Genomic DNA, 20704 nt, shown 5'->3' with positions numbered 1-20704 from the left:
AGCCGTTTCAATCTGTGGTGGGAGGAAATCTATTAAATGTGGTTAAAACCAATCAGGTTTAGTCTGTTGAGTTAATTATTCAGTTAATTCTGTCAAACTTGTCAGTTTGGTAAACCGTTTCATAGGTATAGTTTTAAAATGCTGATATTTGTGTTTATTAATTTTACGACCACCACACCAGGTTCTGGCTTAGCTGTTTCACTACACAGTATTACTAAATTCCCGCGACACTGTTGCAAGTTAGATGGTGATGCTCCCATTTCACATAAGGGTCAACTAAAAAGTAGGACGAGAAGCTTGCCCGATGACAGACAAAAGGAAATGGCTGAGCTGTGCTTGAAGCTCTTGGCTGCCTGGCTCCAAAGTTTCTACCATTTTCTTTTTAACTTGTTGCTTTCTTTTATGTCATGTTCAAGGATTAGAACAAAAGTATAAAAGTCAAACCCCGTGGCAGGGCTGCCTCTCCCCCGACCCAGGGTCTCCCTCACAGTCCTTCCCTAGTCTCCCAATGTCAGGCTGAAGATGGAGGCAAAGCTGAGTGCGTGTGCAAACACACAAACACACACACACACACACACACACACACAAACACACTCAAAACATATTTAATCTCCACGGGATTGTGATAGGTCCGCCCTGACTCAAAACACAGCACATCACAAAAGGGCTGGAGGCACTGCGTCCCCTAGTACAAATTTTCCTACAGACTTGGTCAAAGGCTTAGCGCGTGTCTTCCCTAACCGATACCCCTTTGAGCAATCCTACATCCCAAGTTACTCTTATGTCCTATTCTCTGAAGCAGCACCTTGTTCCTACGCTCATCTCCTTTAAACACCTTCAAGAATTTTATGAATCTATCAGGGTCTCCCAGACCCCTTCCCCGAGAGCCCTGTTGCGTTATTGTCAGGAGCTTCATGAGAATAGTCCCGCTTCTGCTACAATAGTTCAAGAGAAGCAAGTATCCTTATGTCTCTGCTTTTTTGCCTGTATCTTGATGGATAGTGGTTTGATTATTTTGATGCAAACATGAGTTTGTTGTGCTGTTCTATCAAATAAATGAATTTCCTTTCTGTCCAATGGCAAAAAAAAAAAAAAAAAAAAAGTCTTGGGGAACTAGGATCAGACATATTACAAACCAAAATTCAAGGATGCCTCAAATCCTCAAGCATGGTAAAAAGTAAAAAAAGGACACAAAATGAATGGGAGTGGGAAGAACAGTATGGTTCTGTTTTTACGCGGATCATTCCTGAACAGCAAACGTTGCTCGCTGACAGTTTTCTGTTTGAACACCCCTGACGGCGCCTGAGAATGACTAGTGCCTACGTGTTGGCTGTGTAAATCATGGGCTCTGTTTGTCTTTTGTTGATAGGTTTGGGTGTCTGTGTGTGTGAGGGTCCCCACAATCGGTTGCTAAAACAAATCGTTATACCCTGATTCACGATGTCCCCGTTGCGCTTTACTATCAAATCAGATAAGAAAGACAGGGAAACAGGAACCAAATATATGCTGCTTATTTGCCTCTATAAGTAGAAGCAAACACCCGCTGCTGGAAGCTTGCTTTGCTCAGAGTTTACTCATTAAAAGAGAGGTTAGATGTGCAAAACTCAGATTAATTACCCCCAAATGACTGGCTGAGGTTGAATAAAATAGAGGCTCATTAACATTCAACAGTGCTGCTTGGAGAGTGGTTGGGAAAGAAAGATTAAAGTAAAAAGCCTATTTTTGGTGTTTGAGTTGAGTTTTTCAAGGGTGAATTCATCCTCTACTCCAAACCAAATTCTGTCGATAAACTATGCATGAAAAGGCAGACTCCGGTGACGGATTCCTGGGGTTCAAAGTCTCGATTACTAACTGCATCACTTGGGCAAATTACTCAATGTCTCTGTGCCACGGATTCTTCATCTGCAAAATAAAAATAATGACACTAGTCTCAGGTTGTCTTGATCATGAGATGACTTTAAACTCATAGGACTGTTCCGATGATGAAATGACGTTGAACTCATGTAAAGTACTCCTTGCCTGTAACAGAGCTGTTTGTGAATTACAGCAGCCCTGACCGACCTAGAGAATCGTCCCACCACGACGTGGGGCAGGGAGCTCGCTGCTCTCTTCCTCCTGGATAGTTTCAGCTACATTTAGCCGTGTTTTATTTCCAGAGTGTTTTATTTACATCTCCTTTTATTAGGCAAGGTTTTTGTTGTTGCCACTGTTCTTTTGAGAGCTAGCAAACATCCTTTTGGATCAAATAAAAAGCCACGGAGGAGGTATTTTGAAAAGCAAGAGGTGATAAATACGAGTAAGGAAAGGGTAGTGACAACGGGAAAAACGTACTCGTGCCTTTTAGTAAATAATTTACTTTTACGGAGATAACAATAAGAAAGATTCTACCACCTGTGGCTTCTTACCAACAGTTTTTAAGCCACTACTGGGTTGTTATCTTCACACAAACCGTTTCTAGAAGAGAATTATGCTATCTACCTTAATAAAAGATACAAATGCTGGTTATCTTCATTCCTCACTTTCCAACGAGTAACTCGTGATTTCGAAACATCAATTTGATTTCAGTGCTGCTTTCTCTCTTTGCTAAGGCTGATAGCACTGCTGACAGCGTGTGGGTGTCCTGCCGGGGGGAGCTGTCTGAAGCCCATTTTGCATCCTTTGAACATTCTCTTCATTTAGGTGATGACAGTTGAAGATGCCAGATAAGAGACAAGGGAAGTGGGTGAGAACCCAAAGGAAGGAAAATAATCATTAATTATGACTGATGTCTACATATGGCCAATGTAGGATTTTAGCATCACACCTAAACATGACTGTGCCAATATCATAATTTCAGAAACAGTTTCCTCTTATTTGGGCGTTAAGTTCACCTGGTTAATATAAGCCTTCAGCCCAAATCTTAGTCTGTTTGGGCCACTATAAGAGGATATAGTAGACTGAGTGGCTTATCGACAACAAATGCATTTTTCACAGTTCTGGAGGCCAGGAAGTTCAAGATGCCAGCATCTCCTGGTTTATAGATGGTGGTCTTCTTCCTGTGTCTCCACGTGGTGGAAAGGGCCAGGGAGCTCTCTGGGGTCTCTTTCAGAAGGGCACTAATCCCACTCGTGAGGGCTCCAGCTTAATTGCTTCCCAAAAGCCCCACCTCCCAATACCATCACATCACCCATTAGGATTTAGTCTATAAATTTGGAGAGGACACAAACATTCAGTCTGTAGAAGCCTACAAAATTAAAAAAAAAAAAATCAAATAGTGTAACAAAAAAAAATGTGAAGCCCTCTGGGCTTTTAGATTCCTGAGATGAATGAGCACAATGTCTCTGAATTAGCCACTCCCTAGCATACACCGTATATGATCAGCCCCTACACCAGGTGAAGCTTTCCTGTCCTGAGCTAAGTCTCGTTGAGAGACCCGGCTTTTATGTCGCACAATGGAGGGCAAAGTACAGAGGCAGCAATCCTTGGATTTTAAAATGCTGGGACAGAGCCAGAAGTCTGAAACCTTCTTGCCATTGCTTATATTCTAGGCCTTATTTACTTGCTGTGTATTTATTTATTATCAGTGCCTAGACATACACCTTATTTCCATGTCCCTCCTACCTCCTCCCAACCCACAGCCTCAGAAATTTATCATAGATATTTTTCTACTGCTATGAATAGACAAACAGAAAATTTCATTGGGTAGAAACTAATTTCTTAACAACCTATGCAATCTAGAAACTGCATTGGAATTTCATCTGTATCACTATCCAAAGAGAGGACCTTATACTCTTAAATTTATGGCAGCGTTACTTTCTCCACTCTACAGCTTCAGTGGCACCAAGCAATAACTCAGGGCTTCCAGAACACTGAGATAATTAACACTTGAAAATTCCTGCCAAGGTGTAATTACCGCCCTCACCTTTGCAGCCCTGCATGATCGCGCTCGCAGGAGAGGATGGCCAACGGCTTCTGGACACGTTCTCCTCTCCCGTCTTAAAGTGATGACACTTTCCTATCAGCTGAGCTGGCAGGTGTCACAGAAAAAGTTTCCTGGGAAATAAGCCTTTGGAAAGACGCTTTACAGGGAGAGCGTGGAAGATGATGTGGACTTTAAAGTTCTCGCTTTCATTTCTTACTGATGTATTTGAGTCTCTGAGCCTTAGGGTTTTTTTTAAATTATTATTTAGTAAAATAGCTTCAACAATTGTTTATTTCATAGGGCTGTGGAGAGAACGACAAGAAATCAAAGATATAAGCCGTAAGGTATACTACCTATGTAAGAGATGGTTATTTTTCTACTTCTTTCCCATTTTTTTTCCCCCCAAGAAATACAGATGCTTCCTCACAAGGCTCTGGGACATCTTGGCTGCTGAAAAGACAAAAGTAAATGAATGAATGGTCCTTATGCAGCTGGATGCCGCCCAGGTTGGGATTATTAAATAAGGCAGCCTGAGTTCCTGGCTGAGAGCGTGGGCTTCTCCTGGAGAGACAGGGCGGATGTCTTCACTCAGGAAAGAAGATGCATGAGAGATAGACAGGAAATAGACAGTGTCATTTATGCTGTTCAGTCTGGGGTCTTAGGTAAAATTCAAGCTTCCCAAAGCTATTCCCTACCCCAAATCAGAGAGGTGAAGTACAGAGATTATCCAGATTAGAGAGGATCGAAGGGCTGAGAAGCCACACAAAGAGTGAGGCTCTTCAGAAAGACATTAACAACAGTGGCAGGCATTTTTGAACAGCATGTAGAAGATGGAATTATCTTAAATTCTACGAATACACATCTATACCATAGCTGGAAGTGTGAAAATGCAGCTGGTGAGGACCCTGTGTTTAACACTAGACTTTTCAGAGACTGATAATGCTCTGGGACTGATACAAAGCGTCTTGGCAGCAGACTTATATTGAATGTACAGGAAGCTTCTATCTCTCTCAGTTCTTAGTGGGGTTTAATGACTCATTACAAAGTCCTGAGTTGATGAGAGACAGATAGAAATATACGCCTGATTAGAACTCTTAATTGACAGATGGAGATGCCAGACTAACTGAATAATCAAGCAACGCTGATTACAGAGTGGGGGTTCTTACCAAAGGTTAGTATTACCCGCTTCGGCTACAAGTTATATTTACTTTGTGGAAACTAATTTCTTGACAAAACAATCTACAGAAGGCAATGGGATCTTATCCACACTACCCAAGGACAGGACCTTAGTGTCAAATTTATGGCAACATCATTGTCTACACTCAGCAGCTTCTGTTGTGCCAAGATGCTTCAGCAGGACAGACATTCTGGGTTGTCTGAGCAAGGACGGGCACATCTGGGTTACCCGGAGTGCACGTCTAGCTGTAGCAGGGAGTCAGGCTACAAAACTCTGCTAAGTGGTCCATATGTTGTAGCTGTCGGGTCCAGGTGGGAAGTGAAACCCACAGCCTTAGCATCAAAAGGCAGAACCTTATAACCAATTGTGCTAAGTGGTTTGCACTACTAAAACTTAGCCAAGGAGAGATGCCATGAATCATAAGTGTGGCAAGTTTATTTCTCCTGGAGTACTTACATGAAGCCTAAGTTTTTGCATAGTTTTCTTTATCCATTTACAGGCTTAAATCATTTTTCACTTGAACGAATCACATATTATTACTATTTTGCTTTCTTAGGATATATTCAAGCCTGTTTTGTACACCTCTTTCATAACTTTGGGTGAACACACACACACAAACGCACACAGACCCACACATGGCTGCAGTCGCTGTATCACAGCGGGGCTTGAATAGGACACCCCAGGGGTCTACCTATGGCAGGACGTTTTTTTTAAAAATCACATCCTTTCTAGCACTTGCCTTTCATCTAACAATTCTATTCCCTTTTAAATTACATTTGATGCTTTCTTTCCCTTGATACCTCTGTGTGTATCTCAATTCTGGGGCACTGGCTTTCCTATCACTTTTTTTCCACTTAATATATCCAACGGAGGAATTGTATCATCAGGTAAAAATAATATTTCTCCACCTCTTTTCTTTGCTCCTTCTAGCTTAACTGATAGGATACCTTACAGACATGAACCTTGCAAGAACCAGGGGCTCCAAAAACCTTCTCAGAGCACCTTCACTCTAAAAATTAGGTTAAGAGAAAAATGATAAAGCCTATGGGGTCTTAGTAAAAATACAGCCAACAACTTGGATTTCTCCCAAGCTTCTATACGAAATATTCCGTTTAAAAATAACTACTATGATTAGAAATGCAGAAGAAGGAGAAGTTCTTCATTTTCATCTTTAAATTCTGTGTCATTCTCAAAGCACCTGCCCCCCGCCACTCCCCAGGGGAACATGGAAAGTCTGTTAATTCAAGCAGAAAGCTGAAGAATTTATTTTCAGTATTTCAGAGAACTTAATAAAAATCACTTTTTTTTTTTTTTCCCAAGCTGGAGATGGACAGACTGATTAAAAGGCCACAGCCACAGTACATTAACCTAAGGTAGTAATTCATTCTCCCTCTTGGTCATTAGAAACAGTGGCTGCTAGCTCACGTGTTTGTAGATTTCACATAAAGAGGAGAAAAATGACTTATTACTTGATAACATTTCTTGCTTCCTGGGACCATTTCTCAACGGATCATACTCATTCAGAAATATATAATTCAAGACGTCTTCACTGAGAGAAAACTTAGAAAAAGATGAACCCCTTCGGATCCGGTCATTTAGTCTCACTTTGATATTCCTTTAGTTACATGCATTCCAGTTATATTCCAGAAGTCTCCTGACTTGCTCCCCAGCCCCACCACGTATATTCTCAAGATAATGTATTCATACCACTCTTTTCAATCCTTATGTAAACTGTCTAGAGTTCAATATTCTCCACCTGTAACTCCCCATCAGTTTAACACACTCACTTCTCAAAAATTCCAGGAAAAAAAGAAGAGCAATAATATATGAATCAACATGCTGGCTATTTCTGACTCTTTCCCTCTCTCCTCTTTGTAGTATTAATTGACTCAGTTCAAACCACAGCACACATTCACTAGTATTTTATTTATTTACTGTCCCAAATCAGATCCTTGGCTGAAATGTGTTTTTATTTCTGTCCCTCTTTCCAACCACTCCATCACAAATGACCTATTTTGCCTCTCAGTCTCGTAAACACCTTTTGTTAATCTATCCTTGGTACGCAGTATTTTCCCTCTAGGATAGGTACTATTTCTGCATTCTTAAAATAAGCAACCTCCTACTTGTCTGCTCCAAGTTTCCCCAAATGTCCCCTTAGAAGTTATAATTTCTTAATTTTGATGCCAATTTTCTGACCCTGCCTATACATTGCCTTTGTGAACATATGCACAGCAGCCGCTGGACTAAGCAGGATTCTGCAAAGTGTGAAGAATCCTAAAATAACAAGAATGACACTACTTAAAACACCTCACTCCCACGGAAACATCTGAGACACAGCCATGGCAAAAAAAATCCACCTCTAAGTTAGGATACATTGTCAAGAGAAAGATATTCTTTCCCGGGAATCAAAAAAGGGCAAGAGATGAATCCTAGAAGCTGGAATGTCACTGTAACCACATCATAAATGCTGTAATTTTATGAAAAGGTTTTTAAGTGTTCTTTTTTTTTTTTTTTTGGAAGTACAAAACATCTTTAATAAATCGTGAAACAATCACAGCTAAGATGGTGAAAATGGTGAAGCAACCATAGCTAAAACGCTGAGCGTTTTTTTTTTTAATTTATTGAAGTATAGTTAGTTACAATGTGTCAATTCCTAGTGCACAGCATAATGCATCAGTCATACATACACATACATATGTTCCTTTTCATATTCTTTTTCATTATAGGTTACTACAAGACATTGAATAGAGTTCCCTGTGCCATACAGAAGAAATTTGTTTTTTTTAAATCTGTTTTATATATAGTAGTTAATATTAGCAATTCTTGAACTTCCAATTTGTCCCTTCCCACCCCCTTTTCCCCACTTTTTCCCCTGTAACCGTAGGTTTGTTTACTATGTCTGTGAGTCTGTTTCTGTTTTTAAAATGGTAAAGCAAGAATGAGATCTGAATGAAGCATCTAGACACGAAGTTAAGCGTCAAATATATGCAGATCCTAAATCATGAAAGCTTGGTGGGGACTGTGAGAGCAGTCAGTCAACTACTCCGAGGGTGAGAGAGGGGGATTTGGCACACAGTTGGAGCTTATAACCTTAGAACCAATGTGTCCAGGGGTGAGTCGGCAGATGTTACACACTGCCCAGATTCTGAAATTGGATTCATTAGGAATTAAGGAAAACCAGTGTGTGTCCCCTCAAAAATCTATATAGAGGAACAGAAACGTACAAGAAATCTAGGATAGAGAGTGAATAACTCTTAGTTGTAGCTCTGATCATTTTAACAGTAGTTCCAAGTCATTGGCAAGCCGGAAGGTGGCCAGCTGGGAAGAAGTGAGATGATTCCCTGGGTCTGCAACAGCATTTGTATCCAAGCCATCATTAGCATGCAACCGTCAAACTCGGAATGTACCCTGCAGGCAAACCAACCTTCAAGGCACCACCAAAGTACCTGCTTGGGGAAGAGCTCTGGGTTTCCTAACCAGGAGCCACCCCCACCCCCACCCCCCACCTTCCTCTCACACAAAAATCTTCTCTCTCTTCACAGCTTTTATGCTCAGGCCAAGTCTCAACCACCCGAAAATCAAAGTAAAAGCCTTCTCTGAATTCCTGTGCCTTCAACTCCTTCCCCAGTGCTGTTTCATTTCCGAGTTATGCTTTTCAACAACCCCTAGAAGCCCATCTTCATTTTAATACTAGCACGGTCTCCCTGACTCCAGTCTACAGCACTCAACCAGCTCCAAATGGTGGAGTCTACTTCCGTTTCCTTCCCCTTTGACCGTGGTTATTCAGCACCTCAGAAGTTATTAAACCCTACTTACTCTTCCTCCAAATACAACTTTCTGATTCAAGCTGTCCTCATCAGGAAAGCCCTGTTCCATCCCTTTACATTCTACTTGTGGAAGCAGCCTTCTTCGAGTCCCCGTCTCTGGTTCCTGCCCTGTTCTGCTCCATTATTCACACATGGCTGCCGGAATAACTTTCCCCAACACTTTCCATTTCATCCCGTTAATCAAATACCACAGAGGTGTCTTCTCTGGTTAGAACTTGGCAAATTGAATACATGTGTTTATCTCCATTACTTCTTCCTGAAACCCCATTAAAATGATAGTACGGACATTTCAAAAATATATATATATGGTGAGGACAATGAAAACAGGAGGAGAAAAGGAGCAGAGGAGGGATGTCCAGCAGGGTGGCGAATCTGGGCAGCAGAGGGAGGAGTGACATCTGACTTAACGGATTATTGAATGCAAGCACCTTAAGGTTGTGGGAGGTGGAGGCCAGTCGTAGCCCCAGAGAATCCCTTTAATTTAACCACCAAGAGGAAAGAGGAGAGATGGGTGATTAATTGAAAACAAGAGGACTGTTTTAGTCTGTTCCAGTAGCTATAACAAAAATATATTCTATACCATATATTCTATACCATAGAATGGGTGGTTTAAGCATTTACTTCTCACAGTTCTGGAAGCTGGAAGTCCAAGATCAAGGCAAGGGCAGATTCTGTGTCTGGTGAGAACCCACTTCCTAGCTCACAGATGGCCATCTTCCCACTGTGTCCCCACATGGTAAGAGGGCTCTCTGGGGTCCTTTTATAAGGGTACCAATTCCATTCACAAGGGCTTCATTCTTATGGCCTAAGCATCTCCCAAAGATCTCATCCCCTAATGCTCTCACCTTGGGGGTTAGAATTTCAATATACGGGTTCATGAGGGACACATTCAGCCCACAGCACAGATTTTTCAAAACTCAACCTAAGGGACTCCCTTAGGTCTCCTCTCCTCTTCCAGCTCAGACAAGTGACAAGGTGCATAGATGTCACACAGTCAAAAACCAGCAGAGATCCACGACAGGAAACTCACTTTAAAAATAAGTGTGTTCCCTTAGCAGTTTTAATATTATTATAGACCATCGGAACAGAAGTAGATCTTTATTACCCTCCACACCAACACTGCTCTAGAAGGATGAGGACATGTACGCCTCTACACGGAAGGGCCCTGCTCAAGTCCACTGTCTAATCATTGACAAAACATAGGTCTCAACTCCCCATCCAGCGCTCTGAAGCAGCTTTGCAACTATAAACTTCAAGACGGTAGCACGAGACACGATGTCCACATGAGAATGCCACCCTGGTGTTAAGAAGGAGAGTGGAGAGTGAGAACGAATGAGCACTTTTCCTGCAGCAGCTCTAGGACGTATTTTTAAAGGACTGGATGCAGGTCTTTAGATAGATAGTTCCAGAGTTTATAAACCTGGATTCCACGATGCCTCAGGGGGGCTGTAAAGATTAAAGAGACAATGAATGTGAAAGTCTTCAGCAAAGCATATCACTTACAAATATTTGTTCCTACAGCTGGAAGTACAATGTGTCAAAATGGAGGGTAAAAATTGCATAGAAATTGGAATTGGAAGACCAGGTTTCAGAATAGGTACTGTTAACTAAGAAAATGATTCAAGGTCAGTAATTTGACTTTTCTGAACTCCATTTGTATCACGTGAAAAATTCATTTATTTGACAAATATTTATTGTGAGCCTTCTATGAGCCAGGCAGTGTTCTAGAGTCTCGGGAGACATTAAGAAACAAATCAGGAAAGGATCGCAGTCCTCACGGGATGGAAATGACTGTAAAACCTCCCTCACAGCATTATTGTGAAGTTTACGAGAGATGCTTAAAGGGGAAAGCAGTTTATGAGTAAAGTTGTGTTCCACCGATGTTACTGTTGACTGCACTCACAAAATCAGAAGCTGGAGTGGCTAATGCCTAAGATTTCATCAAACAATCTTATTCTAGAAATTAGGAAATGGAGAGTTAGCTGAAATACACAATCATGTAGCCATAGATTTGGTGCAAAAATATTTGAGTATCATAACTACCACAACCTTAATATAGTCGGGTAACAACTGTGGGATGCTAGACAGGTGAAGATGATAAGGGGGGGTGCATTTGTGGAGATTTAAAGGGAATAAAGCCAACTAAAAATTAGCCTGCTTTGTGGATGCAAACATATTTTTACAATGTTCATAGCAGGATTTTCGCAGTCGCAAAAAATGGAAACAATTCAAATGTCCATCAATGGGTAAATGGATAAACAAAATGTGGTATCTGCCTACAACGGAATATTATTCAGCCTTAAAAAGGAATGCAATTCTGATATATGCATATACAACATGGGTAAAAGCTGAAGACATTTTGCTAAGTGAAATGTATCAAACACACACACAAAAACAAATACTACATGATTCCAATTATTTGAGGTGCCTGGAATAATCAAATACAGAGACAGAAGGTAGGATCCTGGTTGCTAGGGACTGTGGGAAGAGGGGAATGGGGAGTTATTGCTTAGTGGGTGCAGAGCTTCAGTTTGGGGTGATGAAAAATTTCTGGACATGGATAACAGTGATGATTGAACAACAATGTGAATGTACTTAATACCAATGAACTGTAAGCTTAAAATGGGTAAGATAGATGATAAATTTTTTGTTTATTTGGTCACAATACATAAAGGAAAATTGTCTTTTTTTTTAATCATCACACTCCAGCAATTTTAAACAATGTCAGGAAAATTCTCCATTCCCCTGTAATCTTTCTTTCAAATTCTGAAAAATTGCTATGATTACTCTTGAGATTTAAGTGGACAGACGATCAATGTGTACAGATCTATATAATTATGTAATTACACTTCTATATAATGGATAAATATACACGTGTCTATCCTCCCAATGAGCACATTTTTATTATGATGTTTTAATAAGCTTACATTCTCTGTGGAAGTTAATTTGGAGAACTCTTGGCCACATAGTCAGCCTTCAACACATGTGGCCTCAGTGACATGTGCTCATTGTAAGAGTAAGTTCATACAGTGAGGAACCATCCAAACCCACTTCAGGCATAGTTCGTGTCTGCCACCCCGGTGCTACTGAGATTTCTGCATTTAAACATTAGATTTGAAATTAACAAGAATAACACAATGAAGGTAAAGGCAAAGGCATGGAACTTGGGTTAAGTCAATTCTATCATTCCATCTGACCACTTCGAGTTTTTATTTACTATTTAAGGTTTAAAACAGTGCAATAGAGTGTACACTGTATGGTATGATATTTTGGTTTGGTAAGTGCACACTTTGTGACAGAGGTATGTATATCTGTTTCACTTCATCATCGTTACTGAAAATTATATTGAACTACAGAAGCGGTGAGTGGTGTTGAAAATGGTCTGCATCAAGAGGTCAAATATGTTAGAGCCATGCCTTAATAAATGCCGAAAAATGCAATGAATGAATGGATAAGAAACTCAAAACGTAAATAATAATGTCAAAAACGTATCGTCTAATCCTCAATTGAAGTAAGTAAATCGTACTTTTGGAGGAATTTATTGTTAAAAATTCAGAGATTCTATCTAATAACAAGATCTCTGGAGCTGTAAGAGAAGACCCCACATGAAGAAGACACCATCGGGAAGTAACATTGATTTTTTTTCTTTCCCATAGTAAGGGAGTATATGCTCTGAAGGCTCGAAGTATCAGCCATGCTTATGAATTCTCCTGCTTGTCTCTGTACTAAGGAACACACACAAACATGCATATATTTTTCTGCTGAGGTTTCAGTCCCATCCTGCTAACAGAGTTAATATTTTTTGTAAATTTTTTATTGAAGTGTAGTAGATTTACAATGTTAGTTTCAGGTGTACAGCAAAGTGATTCAGTTATACGTATACATACATATATTTTTTTCTTTTCAAATTTTCTTCTGTTTTATGTTATTACAAGACGTTGAATATATTTTCCTATGCTAAACTGTAGGTCCTTGCTGTTCATCTATTTTATATATAGTCCCCTGTGTCTGTTAATCCCCAACCACTAAGTTATCCTTCCCCACCCTTTCCCTTTTCCCCAAAAAAGAATGAAATAATGCTATTTACAGCAACATGGACAGACCTAGAGATTATCATATTAAGTGAAGGAAGTCAGAGAAAGACAAATATATGATATCACTTATAGGTGGAATCTTAAAAAAAAGATACAAATTCTATTTACTAATCAAAAACAGACTCACGCACATAGAGTCGATGCTTGAATACCAATTGTATTTTTCATCTTGAAGAGAACAATGAAGTTACCCTTCCCTGGAAACACGTGGGTCAAGTCTTCTCAAGGTAAAGAGGACCATTGGGCTCCCACGGATAGATTAAACAGACTTGAAATCTCCTGCTACCCCAACTTCTCACACACACAGTCCAGGATCAACTTTAATCAATTAAAACAATCTGTAAAGCAAAAGACTGGCTGGCTTTCATTTCATCTTCTTGCAGCACATGGCGTATAAACTTTAATTGCTTTTTCTTCTTTTTAGAGACGTCTGCGGAGGTGAAGTTGTGCTGTCTACCGATCATGTCACTGGTTTATTTAGTTCTCTTTTCTATTTTTTTTTAAAAAGCAGCTATTGTTTACCTACAGGGACAAGCTCACAGTAAATCCCTGAGGCTCTAAGACCAGATCAGATCACTCAGGGGGTCAAAGCAAACACTTTGAACGGTGCACAAAAACGTCTATGTTATTGTCCCACCGGGAACCAAATCTCCTTCATTCATAAAACAGTGTGGATACTTACCTTAAACCACTAGAGAGAGAACGGGCAGCTGGAACCCCAGCCCTGCTGAGCCTGGTATTGATTTGAAGAACAGTATGTTAGGCAGTGTTTGTTTTTGGCCTGGGAGGGTATTTCTTCAATCAGTAACCTACTGTGTCCCAAACACTGAATTATAGAGGTTTTTATTCCTTTCGATTCGTTTTATTCTCAAAAAACACAAACAACACTTTTTTTAATGTAAAATTAAATGTACCCCCAGTTCCTGTGGTGCAATTTAAATATGTTTTCACTATTTCCTCCAGAAATTCACATCGAGTGGAAAATGATGCACACAGCTTGAGTTTCTTTTTTTATTGACATAGAATTAACTCTGCTGACTTGATAAAACAAAACTAAATGAAGCCAGAATTACATTTATTTTGTTTAAAAAAAAAATAGCTGCTTCAGTTAAGATAGCCTTAGTGGAAATACCCATTTTATGCTTTATTTAACCCTGTGGAGTTTTCCACTCATTTGAGTCTAACTATTAAACTGCTTCATTTGAATTTCTTTCTTTGTTTATGTATTCATTTGGCAAAGAAGTGGTTAGGGTAGCAATTTTTGTTTCCGTTTTATGAATTCAAACCTTCCAAAATGTGAAGATCATTTGGGCTGTCTCAGTCAGACATTTAAAAAAAAAAAAAAAGAACTTGTATTAGAAGTGAACGAGGATTAATAAAATGGGCACACTCAGGCTAACAGAGTGCTTGTTCTTATGCTCGCCCTTAAAACAGCTAACTGACCTGACTGGCTGGTTGCTGCCCACAGCTCCAGGCCTGTTGTTAAAACTAAAGCTATTGATCTTACTGTTCCTACTTTATTCCGGTAATCAAAGCTATAATCATGCTGGTCTCCAGGGAGAAGGTCACAGGACTGTAACCTTACAAAGTAGCCTGAATTACCAAGAAGACAACACCCTGAGTGCTTAGGAGATAAGAGATCTAACCACTGGCCTCTATAGAATTGGTCGCCTGGAGGCATCATGACGCCACTCTAAGGCTTCTGATGAGAAAATGATTCTGTCGATTGTTATCAATACTTTATGGTTTGAACTGTGGCTGTATAAGCACCCCACCCCATCCCCAAGGGGGGTTCACAGTTTTGAAGGCACCAGCCTGATCTGAGTCCTCTTTGCCCGGCAAAGCAATAGAAGTTATGCTTTTCTTCTAAGCTCCAAGACCTTGTCTCTGGGTTATTCAGTTCATCAAGGATGGGATCCTACCTTTCGGCAACAGAAGTTTTAGTAACTTCCATTTCCCCTTGAATGCAAAGAATTCTTACAAATACAGAATCGATGATACAGGTGAACAATCCAATTCCTCCATCTCCTTTCCTTAGCAGAAGGTTTCTGACAGAATATCCACCTTGGAATCTTGCTCTGTGATTGGACTTCACAACTAATGAACAGGAGATTTTTTTCACTCACCATTGTTGGAGACCATTTCATGAAAAAAGCAGAATATCCACCCCCCACCCCCCCCACCCCCCGCCGCGTTCCCTTGGCCTCCATGTGAGAGGCCCATCACCACAACAATGTTGTGTAACAAACAGCCATAAAACCTCAGGGCGTGCCAGGAGGGAGCAGTGCTCCTGCAGGTGGGGGCTTGGCAGGGGGGTCCTGCAACCTTGGCTGGGCCTGTTCACTTGTCTTAGGTTTGGATAGCTGTCAACTCCTATAGGTGACCCTCTGCTGGGAGGACTGGGGCCACTCGGCTCTGCTCTACTCCAGCCCTGTGTATTAATTTTCTATCCCTGCCTTAGCAAATGACCCAACTTAGCATCTTAAAACAATCCACATTTCTTCGCTCACAGTTCCCTAGATCATAAGTCTGGGTTATCCGAGCTGGTGTTTCTGGTCTGGGTTTCACAACATTGAAATCAAACTGTGGCCACCTAAGCTCTTATCGTGGGGCTATTGGAAGAATCCACTTTGGAGCTCCTTAAGGTTATTGGCAGAATCTACTTCTTTATGGCTCTAGAATGAAGGTCCCATTTCCTGGCAGCTGTAGCTCCCAGAAGCTTCCCTCCGGTCCCTGCAGTTAGGTTCCTACATCTCAGAGCCAGCAGTGGTCCCTGGCCTCCTTCTTAGTCTTGGAAACTCTTGACTTTCCGTTCTGCAATCTCTCTCTCTCTCTCTTCTGCCCATCTTCTGACTCCAGCCCGAGAAAGTTCTCTGCTTTTCCATTGTGATCACATTGGTCCCACCCAGATAATCCAAGCTAATCTCCCATTTTAAGGCAGGTAACCCTCATTACATCTGCAACATCTTTTGTATCATAACATATCCATGGGTTTCAGAGACGAGGGTGTGGACATTTTGGGGGGCTGTTCTACCTACCATACCTAAGAATTCTGTCTTGCCACGGCACACTGTGTCTTTTATGGAAGTGGCTAAACCCCAGTCACATGATGAAGCCCAGAGTCAGAGTGGGAGGGTACCATGCAGTTATGTGGCAAAGGATGTGGGTGCAGGGAGGGTAACTAGCCAGGGTTGCTGTTGTATCTACCGCAGCTTCGTGAAGACAACAGAAACATAGTTATTGGTGAACATCCGTGGTGACTGTGTCAGGCATCTCAGCTGTCTCTAAAAACCATGTGGTGGACGGGAGTAAATGTCTTCACAACCTGGAGGCGGTCCATGGGGAGAATCAGCTGCACAGTTAGCATCAGCTGTAACGCACTGTTAGCAAGTAGGAGCCAAAGACTGTACTGTGTCTTGTTCCTCACTGATGCCTGGCATATAGCAAACGCTCAAAGTAAAAATAATGCGCATACCCTAGGCCAGGAACTGTACTAAGCAACACACATGCGTTAAACAGTAGCACTGTTATACGTTAGGCACTGTTATGTCCCCTGCATGCACACATCTCACAGATGGTAAAACTGAGGCGAAATGTTGCTATGAAGCTTGTTTAAGGTCATACAACTAGTAGGCGGTAGACTCAGGATATGGACCTGGAGAGTAAATGCATAATCGATAAAATATGGGTGGACCTGGAGATTGCCATTCTAAGTGAAGTGAGCCAGAAAGAGAAAGAAAAAATACCATATGGTATCACTCATATGTGGAATCTTAAAAAAAAAGAGACACAACTGAACTTATTTACAAAACAGAAACAGACTGACAGACATAGAAAATCAACTTAGTTACCAGCAGGGGAAAGGGGGTAGGAAGGGATAAATTGGGAGTTCGAGCTTTGCAGATACTAATATATATAAAATAGGTAAACAACAAGTTTCTTCTGTAGAGCACAGGGAACTATATTCCATATCTTGTAGTAACCTATAATGAAAAAGAATATGAAAACAGATATATGTAATTACATGTCTGACTGAAGCATTGTGCTGTACACCAGAATTGACACAACATTGTCAACTAATTATACTTCAATTAAAAAAAAAAAGAAATCAAAAAACAAAGGAAGATCTGTCTGAGAGTCTCAAAATCCTTTTAAAGTATAGGATCACGTTGTTTGAATTTCAGGAAAAAATGTTTGCAATGGCAATTTTTATTTTAAAAGCACTTACCCTAAACTTTAACACCGCTGGATAACAAGTCAGACATACCAAGGGTGGAATCAATCAGCCATCAGTTGTTTGTGGAATGCATCCCCTGGGCAAAGCCCCTTGCTCGGTGCCGTGAGGTCTTTGAAGATCTGTCACTGCTCTGAAGACTGCTCCGGTGCATACTAGAAGCTCCAAGTGCCAGTGGGTGCTGGGGAGCTGCACAGCAAAGGTGAGCTGGCGGGGCAGGATATGTACCTGCAAAATGAATACCAACACCACAGCACAAGGGCCAGATGTGTGACTAGAGGTAAAGGACTGGAGAGGCTAAGGACAGCGTCACAGAGAAGGTAGGACCCAAGTCCAGGCAGTAAGGAGGGCCGGAAAGGAACTGGGTTTCTCTAGGAGGGGCTGCTTAAGGACAGGCTTTGGAATTTTGTCCTGAAAACAATGCATTTCAAGACCTGGGTTAGATTTGTTCTTCCCTCCTCTGTATTCATTCATTCATCGACTCATTCAAAAGGAGTTTATTAATTGCCAGGATTTATCTAGGTCTTGAGAATATAATGAAAAATGATAGATACAGCCCTCACGGGACATTTATTCTGGTGTGGGGACAGACATCGTGCCAGTGAACCAACAGACACGTCAAACAGTTACAGACTGTAGTAAGTGCTGTGAAGGAAGGATTCAGGAACAGAGACTAACAGGGCGGGAATTTATCACAGATGACGCAGTTGCCCAGGCCCCAGCGAGAGGGTGGTTTTAGCTGAAACATGAGAAAGGGGGCAGTCGTGGGAAGAGCTGGGGTGAAGGCCCTCCAGGTGAGAGAAAAGCACCTGGGAGGCCTGGAGGTGGGAGAGAGCCAGGAGAGTTTCAGAGCCTGCCGGCAGGTGAATGCAGCCATAGTGCAGGGAGTCCAGAGGGCAGGGGGTACCCACGACACTTCAGAGGGGATACGAGGCCAATCAGGCCAGATCCTGCGCCCATGGAGAGAAACCTGGGTTTCTAAACAAAGCATTATGATTGTGATTTTATTTATAAGATCCGTCAGTGCTGTGCAGGGAGTGGATTTGCATAGAGCAAGAATGGAAGTTGAGAGGCCAAGTGGCAGACTTTGGTGCTGATGGGAAACCACGGTAGCCCTGGCCAAGCGGATGGCCGTGAACACAGGGAGAAATGGGCAGGTGTGAGATCTCCTTTAGTGACGGAGTCAGTGACATTATCACTGAGTCAGATGGGATGGAGGAGGGGAAGAGAAAGGAGAATTCTAAGACAATGCTTAGAAGTTTTTGCTTGGATATAGTGAGTGACAGTGGCACCGAGGAACGATACAAGGAAAGTTGGAGTAGAGAGACAGTTGTGTGGATCGGGAGTGTGATTTAGTACTTCTGTTTTAAATACGTGATATTTAAGGTGCAGAAGAGGAAGTATTGAATTTGCAGACTTGCAGCTCAGAGAAATCCAGACGAGATCCAAATTTGTGGGTTATCAGGTAGAGATGGCATTTAAACCTTGGAAATGGATGAAATCACCTTGGGGGAGGAGGGATGGATGGAAAGGAACAGGAGGAATTCCAGAGCCCATAGAATATTCACCTTTACAGATTAGATAGAGAAGGAAAAGCCAGCAGAGAAAACTAAAGAGTCAGGGAAGAAAAGAGAACAAGGTAGTGTTGTGGACGTCAAGAAGGTAAAATGTCTCTAGAAAGGGTGACATTGACTGGAACATGCTTCTAAGAGACTGAGTTAGATTTAGAAAAAGACATGTCTATTGATTTTGGAACTGAGATTGGGGGCGACCTTGAAAAGGACTGTTTCTATGCGGTAGGACTGAAGTCAGATTAAAATGTGGGAAGCGAGGACAAGCATGGACACCGCGTTTGAGGAGTTTATCTTGGATGAGAACAGGGAAATGGACAGCGTTGGAGGAGGACAAGGGGCCGAGGTGAAGTTTGGTTTTTGTTTTTGTTTCTTTTACGTAGGTTTGCCAGAGCAGTGGTTCTTAGACTTTTACATCAACATTAACTGTACTTACTTAAAAAAAAACCACAGTTACTGGGCATTTCTGATTCAACAGGCCTGGGGTGGAATGTGAGGATTTGCGTTTCTACAAGATCCCGGTTGGTACTGATGCTGTTGATCCAGGGACCACACTTTGAGAGTCACAAGACACGTGCTCGTACTGCAGAAAATGGGACTGTGTAGAGAAAGACTGATGATGCCAGGGTGCGAGAACTTTAGGAGTGAAGTTCTTGAACATGTATGAGGATCTGGGATCCAAGAAACAAATGCCTGTGATCATTGTAGGGACATCTCTTCCATGGAAACCAGAAGACACATCCAGGGTCCCTCAGCACCTCCCTGTGGGCTCCTCTGCTCCCAGATCCAGGTCTAATGTGCGTCCGTCAGGTGGGGCTTACAAGCCTGAGCTGGTTCATCACACAGGGCCCTCAGGACCACATGCTCAGTCGCTCTTGCTGCTAGCACTCGTTTGACCTTCTGCCTTTCCCTCCCTCCCCAGCTTGGGCACCTGTACATCTGCCATGTTCCTTTCAACTAAGACTTGATATAGGTTTTGTTTGGGGGAAACCTAGGGTTGTTGAGATATTACTTTGGGGATAACCGTGGGGTGGAGACCATGATGACTTCAACCAGAGCATCTGCTGTCATCTAATATATCTACTGGGGTTCTGAATATTTCACTCGAAATTGCAGTGAAAGATTTAAAAGCCAGTGCTGGGTGAAGGGTATCACTGAAGAGCACATGCTGAGCATACACAGGGTCCTGGGTTTAGTCCTCAGTGCCTCCTCTAAAAATAAATAAACAGACCTAATTACCTCCCCCACCAAAAAAATAAAATAAGGTAAAAAAGAACTATATATTTAAAATAAATAAATAAAAGCCAGTACCTTGTAGATGACTGTCTCTAAGTCCTAGCTGTCTTCTCTAATGTGAGTCCTTATCTTCATGACTCGTCATACTTCTGTGTCCCAGCATAGGTACCTGCCCCTCAGCATTGCCCAGTGATGAATCTACTCCTAGACCCCAGTTTTCTGTTTAGGACTGTTTCCTGCTGACATCTGCCTGCATGACTGTCCATGTGCCCGAATTCTTATGCCTGTGGTCGGCCTGACTGAAATGAGACCCACATCTCTCTTGGTTGGGCCCTTTCAGTGCCCGCTGACGTCTGGATGGATACCAGATTCTGCCACTAGACTCTCCCAGGTTAAGCTGCTTCCTGGATCTTTCTCCCCTGTGTTCCCTCGGCCACCATCGGATGAGGCTGGGTTAGGACGTCTGCTTCTCTACTGATGACTCCAAACGTGTGGGATCTGCATGTGGTCCCAACCCTGCAGTGTCCTGACACACTGGGAAATGGGCCAGAAGGGAAAACCATGGATGACTTGGGGCAGAGGTTAAATAGGAAACTCGCTGGTTTAGGGAAACTTATTTTGTGACTGTGTGTGAGATGGACAAGGGCTAGGAGGTGAGGAAGAA

The sequence above is a fragment of the Camelus ferus genome, chromosome 1, assembly GCF_009834535.1.
Source record: "Camelus ferus isolate YT-003-E chromosome 1, BCGSAC_Cfer_1.0, whole genome shotgun sequence".
NCBI lineage: Eukaryota > Metazoa > Chordata > Mammalia > Artiodactyla > Camelidae > Camelus > Camelus ferus.
This window is presented reverse-complemented; position numbering follows the sequence as displayed.